The sequence below is a fragment of the Artemia sp. Qi Xiang Cuo genome, chromosome 11 (assembly GCF_049724085.1).
Source record: "Artemia sp. Qi Xiang Cuo chromosome 11, ASM4972408v1, whole genome shotgun sequence".
Lineage (NCBI taxonomy): Eukaryota > Metazoa > Arthropoda > Branchiopoda > Anostraca > Artemiidae > Artemia > Artemia sp. Qi Xiang Cuo.
In genome coordinates, this window is record NC_142804.1 from 22003931 (window position 1) to 22024771 (window position 20841).

At 36.8% G+C, this 20841-nt stretch overlaps 1 protein-coding gene across 1 annotated transcript in view; it reads right to left on the bottom strand.

Annotated features, from left to right (window-relative positions):
* The window catches only part of LOC148946765 (mitogen-activated protein kinase p38b-like), a 131294-nt gene that overhangs the window by 1145 nt on the left and 109308 nt on the right, over positions 1 to 20841 (bottom strand). The window lies entirely within an intron of this gene.

Below are 20841 nucleotides of genomic sequence, written 5' to 3' on the forward strand. Positions count from 1 at the left end.
TTTTTCATGTGTAATGTTTTGTGTGTGTGTGTGTGTGTAAGTTTTTGTGTGCGGGTGTGTCAGTTTGTGTGTGTGTGTGTTAGTTTTGGCGTGTGTGTGTAAGTTTTGATGCGTGTGTGTGTGTGTAAGTTTTTGTGTGTGTGTGTAAGTTTTTGTGTGTGTGTAAGTTTTTGTGTGCATGTAAGTTTTTGTGTGCATGTAAGTTTTTGCGTGTGAGTGTAAGTTTTTGTGTGTGTGTGTGTAAGATTTTGTATGTCTAAGCTATTGCGTGTGGATGTTAGTTTTTTGTGTGTGTGTGTATGTTTGTGTGTGTGTGTGTAAGTTTTTGTTTGTGTATGTTTTTTGTGTGTGTGTGTGTAAGTTTGTGTGTGTGTGTGTGTGTGTGTGTGTAATTTTTTGTGTGTTTAATTTTTTGTTTTTGGTCTTAAGTTTTCGTTTGTGTTTTTGTGTGTATGTTTGTTTGTGTGTGTGTTTGTTTTTTTTGTGTTCATGTGTGAGTTTTTGTGTGTGTGTGTGTGTGTAATTTTTTGTGTGTGTGTAATTTTTGTCGTGTGTGTGTGAGTTTTCGTGTGTGTGTGTGTGTGTGTGTGTAAGTTTTGTGTGTGTGTGTGTGTAAGTTTTTGTTTGAATGTAAGTTTTTATGTGCATGTAAGTTTTCGTGTGCATGTGTAAGTTTTGTGTGTGTGTGTGTGTGTGTAAGTTTTGTGTGTGTGTGTGTTAGTTTTTGTGCGCCTGTAATTTTCTGTGTGCATGTTTTTTTTAGTTTTGTAGTTTTAGTTTTTGTGTGTGTGTGTGTGTGTATGTTTTTGTGTGTGTGTGTGTAATTTCTGGCGTATGGTTTTAATTGGTCGTGTGTGTGTGTAATTTTTCGTGTGTGTGTGTAAGTGTTTGTGTGTGTGTAAGTTTTTTTTTGTGTGTGTAAGTTTTCGTGCGTATGTATGGGGACCGGGGGAGGACCTTTGGTGCCCAGGGAGGGCGTTTGGGGATCCGGGGGGCCTTTGAGGATTGAGTGGTCTTTTGGGAGCCCGGGGACCTTTGGGGACCGGGGGAGGGCCTTTGGGAGCCCAGTGGACCTTTCGGGACCGGGGATGGACCTTTGGGGGCCCGGGGGACCCTTGGGGGCCGGTTGGCCCTTTGGGAGCCCGGGGGACCTTTGAGGACAAGGGGAGGGCCTTTGGGGGTCTGAGGAGGGAGTTTGGGGGAGAACCTTTCGAAATTTTTACAGTTTAGTTTACTTTTTTTGCGGCGCATCCCTGTGGCACATCCTGCGGCGCATTCCTTTGGCGCTTTCCTGCAATGCCTCCCGGTGGCGCATCCCCTGCGGCGCTTTTCTGAACTATGGTGCTTCCCGGCGGAACATCCTGCGGTGCTTTCCTGGCCCCCGGTGCACCCCGGCGGCGCTTCTCTGGTCCGGGGGACCTTTGGGGGCCGGGGGAGGGCCTTTGGGGCAATGGGAGGGCCTTTAGGGCACAGGGAGGGCCTTTGGGGCACAGGGAGGGCCTTTGGGGCACAGGGTGGGCCTTTGGGGGTCGGGGGGGCAGTTGGGGGCCTGGGGGACATTTAGGGACCGTTGGAGGGCCTTTGGGACCCCGTTGGTCCTTTGGGAGCTCGATGGGCCTTTGGGGGGCCCGGGGATGGCCTTTGGAGGTCTGGGTGGGCTTTTGGGGGCGCCAGTGGCCCTTTGGGAGCTTGGGGGGCCTTTGAGGACCGGGGGCTTCCTTCGGGGTTGGGGTAGGAGGATTGGAACCCTTTGGGGTTGGGTTAGAGGACCTCACAACACTGTTCAAATGAAACTTGTGTATTATAACGACCACAGAGTTTCACCATTAAATTCTCTTCTAAAATCTTTTCAAAAATTATCTTTTAAAATGTCTCTAACTGTTTCGCCGAAATAGTTCCATAACCTGTCTAAAACAGTTTCGCCCAAATAATCCCTAAACGTAATTTCAGCGTGTTCCTTTTGTTTTTGGCATCTCTGCGCTAATGCATTTCAAATTAATAAGAAACCTGATTCCCGCGCTAAAACAATTCATCGCTAAGATGTTTCTTGGAGAATTGTTTCCATGGCCTTTGGCTATTAATATCCTTTGGAGTTCGACCAAAAGAGTTGTTTCCGAGGCAAAGACATTAATGACTTGGATCTATTCCTGGAGAATCGTTTCTATGTGAAAATTTTTAAAGTCTGACAGATGATGTCATTGATTGATTGATCTGTCAAGAAAGGGGAATTAATTTGTTGTTCCTAAGGGGAATTATTGATTCACGATAGGTGAATTGAGGTCGACAGCACAGGTGTTCCAAATTCCGGGAAAGTCATAACATTTGGCTCGAACAACAACAACAAATGCTGTTTTCTATTTCTGGACACCATGACATTCGCCTCGAGCGTGCCAAAAACAACAACTACAACATTGACCTTGACATTCGCTGAGAGCGTGCACTTACAACAACAACAACATCGACCTTAACATTCGCTGAGAGGGTGCACTTACAACAACAACAACATCGACCTTGGAAATTTAGGTCATTGACCCCATTAACCACGTGTTCTCCCTAATGACTCTATGCCCATATATGGTGTGGGCGTCGGAGTTATAGGGTCACTTCTACTGGCCTGCTTCTGCCACTCCAGTTGTTGCTAGCAATTTTTTATTAGTTCGTGAAAACAAATTTGCTAACTGACAAAAAATATATCACCATTACTTCGTGAGAATTCAGTGTACAGAAAATTAAAAATACAACCTTCAAATGTAAATAGCGATTAAAAATAGGATTTTGAAGTTCATAACAAGTATAAAAATGTGATACAAAACTGTAAAACAAAAAATCTACCCATAGCTATTTCTTTATTAGAATGATTCATTAGTTTTATTTTTAGTTTTTGTGTTCTAAACAAATAAAAGACTTCTCGTTCAAGTTTAAAAATTTGCGAGGAAGATACCTCAAAGGTTGTTTTATTAATACAAATTATTATTAAATAATAAAAAATAAGTTTTCCCAACTGAAAGTAAGGAGCAACATTAAAACTTAAAATGAACAGAAATTATTACGTGTATGAGGGGATTCGCCATCTCTTCAATACCTTGCTCTTTGCGCATAAGTTTGAATTTTGTTCCAATTCTTTAAGAATGACCTCTGAATCACAAAGACAGTTTAATTAGAATATAATAGCTCGTTTGAAAGTACTAAAAATACTTTAGCCTAAAGAGCGAGGTAATGACGAGAGGGCAAACCTCCTCATATACGGAATAATTTCTGTTCGTTTTAAATTTAATATTGCTCCTAACATTCAGTTGAGAATTTTTTTTTTTTTATAAAATTTATGATCGTTTTATAAATAATGTTTGGAAAACCGGCACCCCCTTCATGGAAAATTATCCTCTCCCATGAAAAATTCCTTCACGCAGATCTTCCCACGCAGCCCCTTCTCTTCCCCCCAATCATCACAAGAAAAAATACCTCTGAAAACGTCTGTAGACTTCCAAATAACCAATACTATATGTAAACAATGGTCAAATATCATAACTTGCAACCTTTTCCCGGGGACTGTGGGGGAATTAAGTCGTCTTCAGAGACATAGTTAATTAATTTTTCAAGTATGCTGAACAAAATGACTATTTCAAAATTTTGATCCAGTAACTTTAGGAAAAAATGAGCATGGAAGGGGGCCTGGTTGCCCGCCAATGAGCCCTCTCGCGTAAGTTCGAACGCGAGATCCGTGATCTTTCTTCTGGCCAAAAATAAAAAATTCCGCATTTTTCTAGATAGGAGCTTGAAAGCTCAATCGTAGGGTTCTCTGATACGCTGAATCTAATGGTGTGATTTTCATTAAGATTCTATGAATTATAGGGGGTATTTCTATCTTTTTTCAAAAAAATACGGCATTTTTTCGAAAATAAGGCAAATTTCCTCGTAACTTTTGATGGGCAAGACTAAACTTGATGAAACTTATATATTTAAAATAAGCATAAAAATCCAATTCTTTTGATGCATCTATTGGTATCAAAATTCAGTTTTTTAGAGTTTCGATTGCTATTGACCCGGGTCGCTTCTTACTTACAGTTTGTTACCACGAACTGTTTGATAAGGTAACATAGGTAAGCTCAAAATATATGCAACATCTAGGTACATTTTGTGACTTGGAGAGCAAATTTGTGGTTTAGTTGATTCGACTCCGAAGCAGCTCTGGATTGAAGCGTTTTAGATTTGCTATGTGATGAGGCACAATTTTTTAGATTAGATAGCTTTCTTATGAAATCCCAGGTCATATTCTTTCTTTCTTTCTTTCTTTCTCTCTCTCTCTCTCTCTCTCTCTCTCTCTCTATCTCTGTCTCTATTTCTTTTATACTTTTGCTTTTTTCGTGTTAGCGTAAAAGATGACGGGTATCCCCACCCCTCCACCATCACTCTTACATGCTTCCAAACTTGAAATACTATTTATTTATTAATCGGTTACTTTTTTTGAATAGATCTTAACTTGAAAAAAAAAATAATAACCAACGATTATAAAAGAAAGTTATACTAATTAAAATAATTCTTAAAAAGAAATTTCCACGGAGATTGGAACTCAGATCGCATGATTCAAAGTCCGGAGTGCTCGCCATTAGACCATGGAACCTTATTCTAAATGGCAATTTGTTGTGAAATATTTATAGACTCTCTATCATAGTGAGCAGAGATTTCCAAATTGGTTTCTCACTTCGTAAGCGAAGGCCAAGGCCGAACCCAGGATTTTTTTTTTCTTTAAATTATAAACCTAAACAAAAAATAAATGTGTGGACGACAGCCCGATTTCTATTCAGTCGAACGTTAGTCCAACTCAGCCAACTTTAGCCCTATTCAGTCCAACTCAAATTTATATATTAATTTTAAGGCATTTTTCTTGTTTCGATTTTATGCTTAGTATTTACCCTGACGACGATATTTGACTTTACCATCATTACAAGAAGTACGATAGCGGTAACGAGAAGTAAAATGATGAGACAGACAATAAACAGCGCTACAAGTTTTTGGTCTTCTGGCCAAAAATAAAAAATTCCGCATTTTTCTAGATAGGAGCTTGGAAGCTCATTCGTAGGGTTCTCTGATACGCTGAATCTAATGGTGTGATTTTCATTAAGATTCTATGAATTATATGGGGTATTTCTATCTTTTTTCAAAAAAATACGGCATTTTTTCGAAAATAAGGCAAATTTCCTCGTAACTTTTGATGGGCAAGATTAAACTTGATGAAACTTATATAAAAATCAGCATAAAAATCCGATTCTTTTGATGTATCTATTGGTATCAAAATTCAGTTTTTCAGAGTTTCGGTTACTATTGAGCCGGGTCGCTTCTTACTTACAGTTCGTTACCACGAACCGTTTGATAAGGTAACATAGGTAAGCTCAAAATATATTCAACTTCTAGGTACATTTTGTGACTTTGAGATCAAAATAGTGGTTTAGTTGATTCGACTCCAAAGCAGCTCTGGACTGAAGCGTTTTAGATTTTCTGTGCGATGAGTCACAATTTGTTAGATTAGATAGCTTTCTCATGAAATCACAGGCTATATTCTTTCTTTCTCTTTTTCTTTTTCTCGCCCTCTCTCTCCCTCTCCTTCGCTCTGTATACCTCTCTCTTTCTCACTTTCTCTCTCTCTCTCTCTCTCTCTCTCTCTCTCTTTCTTTTATACTTTTGCTTTTTTCGTGTTAGCGTAAAAGATGACAGGTATCCCCACCCCTCCACCATCACTCTTACATGCTTCCAAACTTGAAATACTATTTATTTATTAATCGGTTACTTTTTTTGAATAGATCTTAACTTGAAAAAAAAAAAATAATAATAACCAACGATTATAAAAGAAAGTTATACTAATTAAAATAATTCTTAAAAAGAAAGTTCCCCCGAGGTTGGAACTCGGATCGCATGATTCAAAGTCCTGAGTGCTCGCCATTACACCATGGAACCTTGTTCATAAAGGCAATTTGTTGTTAAATATTTATAGACTCTCTATCATAGTGAGCAGAGATTTCCAAATTGGTTTCTCACTTCGTAAGCGAAGGCCAAGGCCGAACCCAGGATTTTTTTTTGTTTTCGGAGGGGGGTTGGTAAATATTTACCAAATCATATTATTGAGTTTCAAATAAAGTGAATATACCATTCGATGCCTTTTTATGCTGATTATATAACAATCATTTCTATCGGAAATGAATTTTACCCCCCCCCCTATATATGTCAATTCCTGATATATATTTTCACATATGGGGGTGGGGGTAGGTTAGGCGGGAGGTGGGCTGAAATTTATTTCCAATAGAAATGATTATTATATTTGTAATCAGCATAAAAAAGGCATCGAATGGTGTATTCACTTTATTCCTAACTCAATAATATGATTTGGTAAATATTTACCGGAGGTTTTACTCAAAGATTTTTTCGGAGGGGGGGGGGGGTAAACGAAAAAAAAACCTAAAAAAACGCATACAAAATTTTTTTATATCCGTTTTTTTTTACGTTTTTACGAGTCAAAAATTTTTTAGGGAGGAGTTCAAATCCCCTAGCCCCCCTCTGGGTACGTCCTTGGCAAGGACCCATGGAAAAATATCTGGTTAGGTAGTGAAGAGTTTGAATAATTAATAGACGTCGGTATTCGCCTATTTATGAATCAAAATAGGAAGATCAGAGGCAGCGCGCTAGCGCTGCCTAAGTAAAGAACGATGTGGGCACAATGTGTTTTTTGTTTTGTTTATTTCTCCATACCCGGGCACTTCGTATCGAAGGAATTGTCGTAGAAAATTCGAAAAGGGCTCATTTGACTGCAAATTGGAGTGGCTAGTGCCCCTTTTAATAGTCTAAAGTGATTGGAGGGCAACTATCCCCCCCCCCCACGCCCATCAGTCCCCCAAAAACATCCAAACAAAATTTTGAGATAGCCATTTTGTTCAGCGTAGTTAATTTCCAGATAGAAATTATCTTTTTGAGGAGGATACTCCACCACAACCGTCCGGGCAAGGGTTTTAAGTTATGCCCTGGGGGCATATAAGATTTTTTATAGAAGGTGTTGTCGTAGAAACTTCAAAAAAGGCTCATTCGATTGAAAACTTAAAGGGCTAGTGCCCTTTCTAATAGTCAAGTGATTGGAGGGCAACTAGACCCCCCCCCCCAAGCCCATCATTCTCCCAAACACATCCAACCAAAATTTTGAGATAGTCATTTTGTTCAGCATAGTTGATTTCCATATAGAAAATATGTTTTTGAGGAGGACACCCCCCTACAACCCTCGGGGCAAGGGATTTAAGTTATGCCCTGGGGGCATATAAGGTTTTTATAGAAGGCGTTGGGTCCTACCCAACGTTAGGTTAGGATTTTTATAGAAGGCGTTGGGTTAGGGAGGGGGTCCTTACGCTTCCTTTGTTCCTAGGTTCCTTCATTCTGTATGTATTCAGCATTTGGTGCTGATGGCGTGGACCGCTGGAGTGCTCATTTATTGTCCTGTTCTGAATTTTGTCCAAAACAGTATCGAAAAAGGCTTTTCTGCAGATTATTATGAAGAAATATATGTCTCAATTTTTCACGCTCGCCCAAGTTTCTGAAGCAAGGAGGCAAATCTTCCAGTTTCGCCATCCTGGGGAAATTCAGGCTAAGAGAGTGGGTACAAATGCGTTTATTAATAGTGTCTCCGAAATTATCGATACTATTGCAAAGTATGATGCTGTTGATGTTGGTCTGCCAGTCTTTGTTATCCGCCACCTTAGTGAAGTACCACTTATTCCTGCCGATGCTTTTTGTGCGTTGAGTTGCCGTGTAAACTCTTGTTAGTTTGGGCTACGTCCTTTGCCTGAGTGTATGAGAGCTCTCCCTCCTGGAACAATTAGATGTCCTCTGTTGCTAATGCAAGAGTGTTCTGTCGCTTCTATACTGTCTTATGTAGTTACTCTAAAAACCCCATCAACTGACTTCAAAGATCCTATTGAGCGCAAATAGACCCTTGATGCCCTGGATGGTCATGATGGAATCGTAAGTGTGAGATCTGATCCTGTCAAGAAAAGGTGGGTAGTCCGAACCCGAGATAAAGCCTCAGCCGTCTCTCTCGCCGCCGCTGCAAATCAAAAAGTGCTTGGTATTGTGAGTAACATCCCTGTTGCTGTGCAAAAGTCACAACTTATTAGCATGATCCCCGGTCTCGTTGATGCAACTAAAATTGGAAGTTCCGGATCCTTCCGCCTCCAATTTCTAGATGATGCTGCCTTAAATAAAGCTATAAATGAAGGTTTGTGTTTGGGATACGAGCTTTTTAAAATTAGACGTTTTCAGAAGTTACCTCCTAGATGCTACCGTTGTCAATCGCCGAACCATATTGTCAGAAATTGCCCATTCCCATCGACTAATCAAAATTATTTTCGGTGCGCTGCTGGACATTGTAACACACGTGATAATCCTTGCACTGAAAGCCCGAATTGCGCCAACTGCGGGGGAAATCATGTTTCATATAGTCTCAGATACCCAGTGTTAAAAAAAGGTCTGAATAAGGATAAAAAAATGATTGTTAGTGGCAATAGATTTCGCTTTGTTTCACTTATTATTAACGGAACCAAAGACAAAGATCTTCTTATTGATGAGCTTCTTGATTATGATATAGTTTTTCTACAGGAAGGAACATTTTCTAGTTAAAGCCAATACTGATACTCTTAAGCGGTCACCCACCTCCACACGTTTGTACGTGAAGCTAAAAAAAACGCGCGGTCGACCCTCTGGAGGCCTCGCTTAGAAACCTTGGCTTATTTCTTCTGATCATAATTTATTGGCAATAAAATGCGGTAATGTGGTCCTCATCAATGTCTATATGCCATGCAATCGCAAGAACATTTCTTCCCTATCTATCTTCGCGGGTTCTTGTAAGTGACTCAGGATATTTATGTTAAAGAGTGACCAATCAGGGATTAAATTGGATTGTGGCTGGTGATATCAATACCAATCTTCAGTCCCAATCTGGAAGAAGTGACCTGTTTTTTTATGCTTTGCCTAGTCGCTATCAGTCAGTCGATAAAGATAATCAGTTTACCAGCATTTATAACCGTGATGGTTCTAGATCAGACCTTGATCATATTATAGTTTCAAGAGGATCTCTCGTGGTTATTGTTTTGGATGATAAAACTGAAGATGATCACTTGCCTTTAACTTGTGAAATTGAGTCACCTGCTCTACTGGCTTATAACCGTTTTTCTTACCAAAATATATGGTTCAATAAGCCAAATTGGAAACGAGTAAATCCTGAAGTTTATCTGTATGTTCTTTGTTCCTTATTATCAAGCCTGAAAGTGCCTTTTCACCTTTTACAAACCTCTGTAAGGTCACTGACAGCTACGATTGATTTAAATTGTTACTATTCCCAGATCATGCATTGTTTGAAGTCAGCTGCTTCAGTTTCAGTTCCTGTTGAACGTGTTAGATTGGGCACCAGAAAACCGTTATGGAATGTGTGCCCAGAAGTGAAAAAAGCTAAACAACGCGCGAAGTTTTGACTTCACCTTTGGATTGCTCTTGATCGGCCCAAGTCTGGGGAAGTATTTAAAACTAAGCAAAATTCGAAACCTATCTCAGTAAAGAAAGGAGTCAGGCAAGGTGGTGTGTTGTCTCCATATATTTTTAAAACTGTGCTTGCGGACTGTTTGCGAATGCTGTCTCTTACTGTGTTTTTAGTCACATTGCCTATGCTGATGATGTTCTGCTGGTTAGTCATACTAGGTCAGGCCTCACAAAGAACCTAAATGTTCTGATTAATGCTTTGAGTATGATTGGGCTTTCTGTAAATGCTTCAAAATGCGAGTTTCTGTGTTTTAATACTTCTAACCCTGCTCCTTCTTTACATGTGGGTACAATGCTACTCAAGTGTGTCTCAAAGTTGAAATGGCATGGGATTACTTTTTCTGATGCACTTTAGATTACTTGCTCGTCTCTGGTTGCTAGTTCTCTGTAGTGTATTCGATTTGCATATGGTAAAATATCGCCAAATAGAGGGAGGTACTGCCGCCGCGGCTTATGTAAACTTTACCATAGTTTTTGTTCTCCTGCATTTCTTTTTCTTTCCGGTTTGCAGTCTCTAATGTGCAAAAAATACCGTCTTCAGCTAAGGAGAGGCTATTTTAAATATTGTAAATTCCTGCTATATTTGCCAAGGTGGTACAGAAATCGCAAGATTATTTCTCATTTTGGACTTATCGACCCTCTAGTGCTACTTGATAACATCGCTAAGGATCTGAGGACCAATACTCCAAGGAAGATCTGTGCCAGTGACCCCCTCACTTATTTTTTTCCAGATTAGTGATTCTATGTATATTGTTAAGTTATTTATGTTGTGTGTTTCCTTATTATGTCCTTGTGGGTGATATTATTTTGTTTTTTTTTTCGTTTTTTACTCCACATCTGTTTTGTATTGCGGGTTATAAATAAACTTACTTGCTTACTTATTTATGGCTGGGTTTTTCTATTGAATTTCGGTGTTCAATAAACCTTTACCTACCAATATAGAACTTCCCACAAGAACACGGAATTCTATACACCCCACTTACTAAATTTCTCAGGGTTAAATCCTTACCAGAACTAAAGAAACTACCCATTGGCCTCAACGATTGGAAACATGTATCAATACCAAATTTACGCAAAACCCGTAAAAGTTTCTCACCCAAACCCGGTACATATGGCAATGAAATGAAACTATTTGATATATCTAAATCCAAAGACTGAGAAACACCAATAACCCTACTATCATGTTTAATACGTCTATTTTCAAATATTTGTCAATGAACTTAATTGGGTAAATATTATAAAACAAAATATCCCTCGAGTATAATAATTCCAAATCCATAAATTCCTGGGAACAAATTCTAAAGGCTCTATCCACTAGTTAAATTACAACCCCCTGTTTCACTGACATAGGGTGGCAAGAATGAAAATTCAAATACCTATCATTGTGCGTTGGTTTTCTGTAAATCGAGAAAAGTAAATGGAAATACCTTTTAATTGATAAAATATCTAGATAAGGTAATTTATTATTTTCCTCAAACTCAACTGTAAATTTAATATTATTATCAAAACTATTTAAATGCTTACAAAAATAGGTCTAAGGAGTCCAATCCATATTTCCAAACGCACACCACATCATCCATGAACCTACCCCAGAAACAAGGGGAAATTCCAAAACTGTGTATAACGTAGGTTTCAATAGCATCTATGAAAAGATTTGCCAATAAAAGAGAGAGAAAATCCCCCATAGGTAACCCAAAAATTTGTCTATAAAACTACCCTCTAAAGCCAAAATAATAAGAAAATTCATTTACTAGGAGAATTAGTTTCATAATGACTTCAATATCCAAACTGGCTAAAGTCACATCTTGTATTAAATCAAACTTTTTTTTCTAATTTACTTTTTAAAATGTCCTCGCACCTTTTTAAATCACAATTTGAATACATGGAAACAACATCGTAACTACAAAGAATTGAACTATCCTCCAACGTGAAATTTCTCGAATTTTTTAGTAAGATCAGTCGAATTTTTTAAATATGATCTTTGTGTTCCCAAAAATGGACGCAATGCTACCGACAACCATTTTCCTAATTTCGAAACAGGTGATGGAAAAGTTGACACAATGGGGCGGAGGAGCTCCAATCTTATGAATCTTAGGTAAACTATAGATCTTGGGTGCCGAACAACCCCTAGGATAATATTTGTTACAAAACTGTAGGGTAATGTGAAAATTATTTTTCAATGACTCCAATTCCTTTCTTGATGATTTTACATGCTTATCACTAGGATCAAAATCTAGTTTTTTGAATGTAATAGTGTCAAGAATAATTATTTTCCTTTCCTTATTATAGTCTTCAGTGTTCATAATTACAATCGTGTTTCCCTTATCGGCTCTGGTGATAGTAAGTAATTTATCCTTTTTCAAATCTGAAAGTATTTTAATGTAATTTTTTTGTAAGATGTCTTTACCAATCAAGCTCACATTAAAGGGGCTTAGTTTTCTTACCATCTCGGCTCTAAATTCTTGAATATTATCAACTTTATCTATATAAGCCATACTTTCTTACTCTTTATTCCTGGTCACTTAAAAATTACATTAGAAATTATAATTTAAGTACGAATGATCCCTCTTGCGAAATTCTAGGGCAACTGGGTCTATACTATAATTCCTTAGAAAAAAAAAAAAAAAAAAAAAATAACACGCATCCGTGATCTTTCTTCTGGCCAAAAATACAAAATTCCGCATTTTTCCATCTAGGAGTTTGAAAGCTCAATAGTAGGGTTCTCTGATACGCTGAATCTAATGGTGTGATTTTCATTAAGATTCTATGAATTTTAAGGGATATTTCTCCTTTTTTCAAAAAATACGGAATTTTTTCAAAAATAAGGAAAATTATCTCTTAACTTTTGATGGGCAAGACTAAACCCGATGATACTTATATATTTAAAATCAGCATAAATTATTAAAAATTATTATAGCAAATTATTGAAGGGCAACTAACCGCCTCCCAAGCCCACCCTTTCCCCAAACACATCCAATAAAGGTGTTGATATTCTAAATTTCTAAAAGTTAGGTCTTTTAGGATAATAACCCCATCAGAGCTTTCAGTGCAAATGTTCTAAGTAATTCCCTGGGGGCATATAAGGTCTATATAGAAAGTTGCTTTAGAAATTTCAAAAGGGGCTCATTTGATTAAAAAAAGAGGTCAAAAAAGTCAATTAAATAGTCATTAAAAAGTCAATTAAATAGTCAAAAAAGAGGGGCAAAAACCAACAAAGAGAAAAATCTCAATAAAAAAAACAACAAACGAGACTGTGGCCAGTGGAGAGAAAAGAAAAGACAAATGCAAAAAAACGCGGATATTTCGCCTGTATCACAAACAAGGCGTCTTCGGTACGAAAGACAGAAGAAGACTAAGATAAAAAAAAAATCAAGTTAAAACTAAAAAAACAATGAAACAACCACCAAAACAAAAAATAAACAATTGGCACAAACTGATCCACGTAGGGAAAAGAGGTTAATATGGAGTTACTTCAGTGAGAACACCAGAGCAACTGCGGAAAAATAAAAAAAAAATGGAAATTACTTTAACTATTCTATTTCGAAATAAACCTTTTGTTGGCTTATATTGAAGCAATTCCTTTTGGTCTAGCAGGTAAAACAGTCCCCTGGTGATTATTTATAATCTTAATTCCCTTATTAACTGTTGATTCACTCTTTAGAAGATTATCATAAATTGGGTCAATATTTAAACTACCTATGTCCCTATTTATTGAAAGGTTAGCAAACATATGTTTTTTTAATTTCAATGGCTTCTCTTGTCCACTGTATGTACCCTTTATTATCTGAAATTGCCACAGGTTAATCATATTTTACAAAATGATCAGGTTGAAGCCAAGTATGTTGAACTAAAGCTAATACAAAGGTATCCGGATGCTCGCAAGATTTTACGGTTATATATTCTCATTTTTAATACTCAAGAAAACTTTCATCAAAGGATTGATGAGTCTCACCAATATAGAACTTCCCACAAGAGCACGGAATTTTACACACCCCACTTACTAAATTTCCCCGGGTTAAATCCTTACCAGAACTAAAGAAACTACCCATTGGCCTCAACGATTGGAAACATATATCAATACCAAATTTACGCAAAACCCGTGAAAGTTTCTCACCCAAACCAGGTACATATGGCAATGAAAGGAAACTTTTTGATACATCTAAATCCAAAGACTGAGAAACACCAATAACCCTACTATCGTGTTTAATACGTCTAATTTCAAATATTTTTTCAATTAACTTAATTAGGTAATTATTATAAAACAAAATATCCCTCAAGTACAACAATTCCAAATCCACAAATTCCTGGGAAAAAATTCTAAAGGCTCTATCCACTAGTAAAATTACAACAACCCGTTTCACCGACATCGGGTGGCAAGAATGAAAATTCAAATACCTATCATTGTGCGTTGGTTTTCTGTAAATCGAGAAAAGTAAATGGAAATCCCTTTTAATTAATAAAATATTTAGAAAAGGTAAATTATTATTTTCCCCAAACTCAACTATAAATTTAATATTATTATCATAACTATTTAAATACCTAAATAATAGGTCTAAGGAGTCCAATCCATGTTTCCAAACGAACACGACATCATCCATGAACCTACCTCAAAAACAAGGGGAGATTATAAAACTGTTCATAGCAGAGGTTTCAATAGCATCTATGAAAAGATTTGCCAATAAAGGAGAGAGAGAGAAGCCCCCAGAGGTAACCCAAAATTTGTCTATAAAACTACCCTCTAAAACCAAAATAAAAAGAAAATGCATTTACTAGGATAATTAGTTTCATAATGACTTCAATATCCAAACTGGCTAAAGTCACATCTTGCATTAAATCAAAGTTTTTTTCTAATTTACTTTTTAAAATTTCCTCGCAACTTTTTAAATCACAATTTGAATACATGGAAACAACATCGAAAGTACAAAGAATTGAACTATCCTCCAACGTGGAATTTTTCAATTTTTAAGTAAGATCAGTCGAATTTTTCAAATATGATCTTTGTGTTCCCGAAAGTGGACGTAATGCTACCGAGAACCTTTTCCTAATTTCGAAACAGGTGACGGAAAAGTTGACACAATGGGGCTGAGGGGGGCTCCAGTCTTATGAATCTTAGGTAGGCCATAGATCATGGGTGCCGAGCAACCCCTAGGATAATATTTGTTATAAAACTGTGGGGTAATATAAAAATTATTTTTCAATGACTCCAATTCCTTTCTTGTTGATTTTACATATTTATCTGTAGGATCAAAATCAAGTTTTTTTGTAAGTAATAGTGTCGGAAATAATGGATTTCATTTGATTATAACACGCATCCGTGATCTTTCTTCTGGCCAAAAATACAAAATTCCGCATTTTTCCATATAGGAGCTTAAAAGCTCAATAGTAGGGTTCTCTGATACGCTGAATCTAATGGTGTGATTTTCATTAAGATTCTATGAATTTTAGGGGGTATTTCTCCCTTTGTTCCAAAAAATACGGCATTTTTTCAAAAATAAGTCAAATTTTCTCGTAACTTTTGATAGGTAAGACTATACTTGATGAAACTTATATATTTAAAATCAGCATAAAAATCTGATTTTTTGATGCATCTATTGTTATAAAAATTCAGTATTTAGAGTTTAGATTACTATTGACCCGGGTCGCTCCTTACTTACTGTTCGTTACTACGAGCTGTTTGATAAGGTAACATAGGTAAGCTCAAAATATATTCAACTTCCAGGTACATTTTGTGACTTTGGGAGCAATTTTGTGGTTTAGTTGATTCGAATCCGAAGCAGATCTGGACTGAAGCGTTTTAGATTCGCTGTGTCATGAGCCACAATTTTTTAGATTAGATGGCTTTTTTTTTATGAAATCACAGGTCGTATTCTTTCTTTCTCTCTTTATCTCTCTCTCTCTCTCTCTTTCTCTCTCTTTCTTTTATACTTTTTGCATTTTTCGTGCTAGCGTTTAAAGAAGACGGGTATTCCCACCCCTCCACCATAACTCTTAAATGCTTCCAAACTTGAAAAAAAATTCATTTATTTGTCGGTTACTTTTTTTGAAAAGATCTTAACATGAAAAAAAAAAAAAAAAAATAACCACCGATTATAAAAGAAAGTTATACTAATTAATATAATTCTTAAAAAAAGCTTCCACCGAAATTTGAACTCGGATCGCAGGATTCAGAGTCGTGAGTGCTAACCATTACACCACGGAACCTTGTTTTATATGGCAATTTGTTATTAAATATTTATAGACGCTCTATCACAGTTAGGAGAGATTTCCAAATTGGTTTCTCACTTCGTAAGCGAAGGCCACGGCCGTACCCAGGATTTTTTTTTCGGAGGGGGTTTGGTAAATATTTACCATGTCATATTATTTAGTTTCAAATAAAGTGAATATACCATTCGATGCCTTTTTATGCTGACTATATAACAATCATTTCTATCGGAAATGAATTTTAGCCCCCCCCCTATATATGTCAATTAAGGATATATATTTGCACATATGGGGGTGGGGGTAGGGGGCTGAAATTCATTTCCGATAGAAATGATTATTATATTCGTAATCAGCATAAAAAAGGCATCGAATGCTGTATTCACTTTATTCCTAACTCAATAATATGATTTGGTAAATATTTACCGCGGGTTTTACTCAAAGATTTTTTCAGAGGGGGAGGGGGTTAAACGAAAAAAAAACCTCAAAAAACGCATACAAAATTTGTTTATATCCGTTTTTGTTACGTTTTTACGAGTCAAAATTTTTAGAAATGTTACAAACATTACATAAAGATGTTTCAGATATTAAGTGCTCACTGAAAACCATAGAATCTGATATGGAGATTATAAAAAATCAATCGATCACCTTGGTTCGCGGTGTGCAATTATTGAAGCTAATGCAAGCAAAACTAATGATGAAGTGGGTAAACTGACTGATAAGACGCATGCGCAAGAGATCATAATAAATGAACTTTGTACTCAAGTTGCCCAGTTAAAGAACCAGTCGATGTTGGTCCAAAATACGGATAAGAAGAATAACGTTCTGTTTTGGAATGTTAAGACTGGGCCGAGTGCAGATGCTGAAAGCACTATCAAACGCGTTCTAGTTGATGGGCTCGGGATTCCTGCTTCGGATATTCCATCTTTTTCTGTTGCAAAAGTTACGGACAATTTAGTGAAGATAAAAACTGCGGAATATCAAGGCCGATTAGCTATTATGAGTAATGCGAAGAAACTGAACGGAAAAGACTTAAGTTTCAGAAACCCGTTTTTGCGAGTGATGACGTAAGCAAGGAAGTTAGATTGATTAGGAGTGCCTCCAGTGGTTCCTCCGGTATTGTGTATTCGTGAAAATAGGGAAGTTAAAAAAATGGGATGGTATGATGCTATGAAATCTGTGTGTTGTTGTTGTTTTTTTCCTCTTTATATCTGTTTTTTTTGTATATTTATCTTTGTAAGTTGGTTCTTTTTTTTTTTTTTTTTTTGGAAGAGTTGTGTATTGTAAAAAGAGAGATGTTTTGTTAAGTATTTTTATATTTTTTTTTTCTTTTTTTTTCTTGTTTATGATTGAGTTATGCATATTTGGCTAGTAGCCCTTAGTTATATGAGTTTAGAGTGATTTGGATGTGGCCTTTTATAAGGCTATTACCGTTTATTAGTATTTGTTTTATTTAATTTTGTTTGTTTCAGGTTTTTGTGTTTCGGTGCCTGGTTTTGGCCTCGGGCCTTGATGGCACAATGAAAATTTGGGGTAAGTTAAATGGTTTAGTTTCTCTCGCTTCGTTCTCTTGCCCGTCTTTGATGTTTGATAATGGTTGAGATAAATTTGAATAGATTGGGGGAACTTGAGAGTCGTTGTGTTGATTTTTCGCATATGAGTGAGGGTATCATGAATTAAGACCAGGTTGAGGGTGGAATGAATGTCGAGTGTGCTGATTCAAATTATGTGTGCCTGAATGAATTGAATGAATGGAAAGTTATGCAGGAGCTAAAAATGTATGGTATGAATTGTCTTGGTTTAAATAGTGCGTTTAATTATATTAATGAAGTTTCATCTAGGCTGGAACCTGATGTAATGGCTTTGACAGAAACTTGGCTAAAAGAGCATAACTCTTCATTATTGGATATACCAGACTATAGGTTGTTTCTTCGGAATCGAGTGGAAAGACAGCATGGTGGTGCTGTTGTGATCCGTGCAGTTATGTGTTGTTGTCGTCAAGGAGATGGTATGACTAGAGTTAAACAGCCTATAATTGATAAGAAAGCCATATATAGGTATAGGACTAAACTTAGGAATGAGTCATTTGAATGCCTTGATGGTACTGATTGTGTTAATGATAAATTTGGTAAATGGTATGAAAAACTGTTTAAGATGTTATATGAAAGTCTAGAGTTCAAACAAAAGCGTACACGTTATGATGTTGCAAAGAAACCATGGATAACGAAAGCGCTAGTTAAATCAATGGATAAAAGACAAGAACTCTATGAAAGGTCTACTGAAAAATGGATCTCAATCAGATAAAGATATTTATAAAAGTTGTAATAGAAATCTTAAGACCCTTTTAAGACAGGCTAAAAAGCTCTTTTTTGAAAATAAATTTGAAGAGGTAGAGGACAACCCTGCGAAAAACGTGGAGAATCATCAAGTTGTTAGTGAACCCTCGTGCTGCCCCAACTATCCCTGACATTCCAGATGCTCACTCGGATAATCAAGCTGCTAATAAGATGTGTGCACATTTTAAAGATATTTCTAAGAGTATATCTGATAGTGTTGTGCAGTTACCCAATGATGGCTCTTATAATAATTTTATCGATGAGGCAGCTGAAGTCTTTATATTCTTAAGACCAGTGACTCTTGCAGAGCTTGAAACGATGGTGAAGTCAATGATGAATTAGGCAGCTGAGTCGGGTTTTTTCAGTTTTGGAATTCTTTGTTCAGCTTTCTCTATTATTTCAGTTCATCTGTTGTATTTGATTAACTCGTGTTTTAAGAGTGGAGTTTACCCGGATTGTTTGGAAAGTGCTCATGTGGTACCCCTGTTTAAGAGTGGTGATAAGAATGATATGAATAATTACAGACCAATATCAATGCTCCCAATAATATCGCGTCGTTTTGAAAAACTGATTTATGTAAGAATGGTGGATTTTTAAATAAAATTTCCTATTTTCACCCTACTCAGTTCGAATTTCGTCATGGGATGTCAACAGAGCAAGCTTTGCTTTTTTTAACAACATTTGTCAATGATTCGTTGGATGCGGTGTTGAAAGTTGCGTCTATTTTTCTGGACATTAGGAAAGCATTCGACTCTGTTGACCATAGTATATTATTATCAAAATTAGAGCATGCCGGTATTCGTGGTAATTTTCATAGTTTGATTTTGTCTTTTTTGAGTGGAAAGAAACAGTGTGTTGGGGTTGGGAATGTTCATTCTGATTATATGAATGTGGGATGCCGAGTACCACAGGGTTCTGTGCTTGGACCCTTGTTGTTTTTAATCTATAATGATAATATGAGAATGACTTCCTTAAAAAGATATTGAGTCATGGGACCTGCATCTAGGCGGTCAAAGTTGATATTGCCTAGGTTCGCTGATAACACACAGTATTCAGTGGCAGCTGTGATTGAAGCAGATTTATTTCTGCTATTAAACACAGAAATGAGTTGTATTGAAAGGTCGATGCGTGTAAATAAATTATGTTTGAATCATAGTAAAAGTAAATTTATTCTATATGGAAGAAGTGCTAATTATTATCCTTGGATCCACGGTATTCAGCTAGAAAGTGGATATCACCAGAGACATAGTTATGTCCAATATCTTGGTATCCAAATTGACGAGTGTCTTATGTTTAAGCCTCATATTGAATCACTGTGTACAAAAATTGCCAGGAATGTTGGAATGCTGCGGAAACTGAAACATTTTTTCCCTCCTAAAATTTTAAGAATGCTGTATTTCTCGCTAGTTCATCCGTATTTGATATATCGTGTAAGTGTTTGGTTAGCGACATTTAATACTTATCTGCTGCCACTGAAGGTTCTTCAAAATAAAGCTGTTCGTGTTTTATCTGGAATGCAAGGTTCTGATTCGGTTCGAAGTCAGTACCACCAGATTCTGCCACTTGCAGAATTACAAGATTCTGCCACTGTTCGGCCTAGTTAAGTTTTACACGGCATTATTCATGTTTAAAAGTTTTAATAGCCTGCTACCTGCATGTTTCTCGATTGGATTTACTGAAGCTAAACACAGGTATGGTATGAGACAAGAAATGTCCATTCAATACGAACCCCGTTCCCTGTAACAACAAGGTCTACATTTTCTATCCGTTTTTCTGGCCCGGCTGTCTGAAACAAACTTCCCAAGGAGGTAAAAAACTAGACAGATCTGGATGAATTTTGAAATTCCGTCAGAGTAAGCTGTTTTTATCAATATGTAAGACTTTAGTGGTTATGTGTAGAGAATCATTGGTTGAATTTTGTTGGTGAGATGATTGTTTGGGTTTTGAATGGATGAGTAATTTATTTCCTTTTTTTTCCTCTCTTTTTGTGAATGTTGCGAGTTGTGTTAGGTTGTATGCGTGGATGATTCTCAAGTTCCCACTTTTTTGTTGGACGGGTGGGAGAGGGAGGCGAGAGAAGATATTTTTGTTTTTGGGTTGGGTTGTATTAGGTTCCGAGAAAATAAAAGATAATAAATGTTAATATTATTATACATCTATCCTTTTTTTCTTTTTTCTTCTTTTTTAAGTGTTTTTCTTTCTTTTTTCGGGTTTTGTCCGGCATGCAGTAATGCATTGGATTGTGTTTTTTAAATGAGAAGTTTGTTTATTTATTTATTGTAACCCGTTTGTAAATAAAAAACAACTAAAAAAAATGAATGAACCCTTTTGGATGTTTTTACAACATTGCCTTCAATAAAAACCTTACATGCTCCAAAGGCATAACTTAAAACTCTTGCCCTAAGGGTTGTGAGGGGGGGGATAGGTTGTCATCCTTAAAGACCTAATTTCCAAATCTATCAACCGCGTTGAATAAAATGGATATCTAAAACTTTGATTGGATGTGTTTGGGGAAAAGATTGGCGTGAGAGGGTGGTTAGTTGCCTCAAATCACTTTTGACTATTGAAAAGGGCACTAGCCCTTTGAATTTCCAATTGAATGAGCCCTTTTTCAAGTTTCTACAAACATTTCAATAAAAACCTTATATACCCCCAGGGCATAACTTATAACCCTTGCCCTGAAAACTTTGGGGGGGGGGGGGAGTGTCCTGCTCTAAGGTATAATTTCCTGAACTTTAACTGC